General features: G+C 76.3%; 1 protein-coding gene across 1 annotated transcript in view; it reads left to right on the forward strand.

Moving 5' to 3' along the window:
- The first annotated feature begins 7 nt into the window (after window positions 1–7).
- The window catches only part of LOC121352420 (speckle type BTB/POZ protein), a 16,361-nt gene continuing 16,043 nt past the window's right edge, over window positions 8–325 (forward strand). Inside the window, exon 1 of the mRNA XM_041465349.1 lies at window positions 8–289. The gene's annotated coding sequence lies outside the window, so the exon portion shown is untranslated. The remainder of the gene's footprint in view (window positions 290–325) is intronic.

A 325-nucleotide genomic window follows, 5' to 3' on the forward strand; every position in this document is an offset into this window, starting at 1 on the left:
CCCCCCATATCCCGGCCCCCCCCCCCCTCGCCGCCCCGGCACCGCGCGCATGCGCCCTGAGCTGCTGCGGGCACCTGCGCAATAGTGATCCCCGGGTCGCGCTCGGCGGAGACCGGCCCGGGAGGACATGCTGCCAAATAGTGATCCCTGACTGCTGGTGGTCTCCTGAGGGGGCTGCGGGGTCCGGGGCCGTCCCCACACACCGCACCTGCCCGGGCACCGCTCCCCGCCTCCCTCCGGCCTCCCAGCAGCGCCGCACCGCCGGCGGGGCCGCTCCTCGGGCCGCGAGGTGAGAGCGGAGGGGAAGGAGTTGTGAGGGGGGGGG

The sequence above is a fragment of the Pyrgilauda ruficollis genome, unplaced genomic scaffold (genome assembly GCF_017590135.1).
Source record: "Pyrgilauda ruficollis isolate IOZ18807 unplaced genomic scaffold, ASM1759013v1 scaffold189, whole genome shotgun sequence".
Classification (NCBI taxonomy): Eukaryota; Metazoa; Chordata; class Aves; order Passeriformes; family Passeridae; genus Pyrgilauda; species Pyrgilauda ruficollis.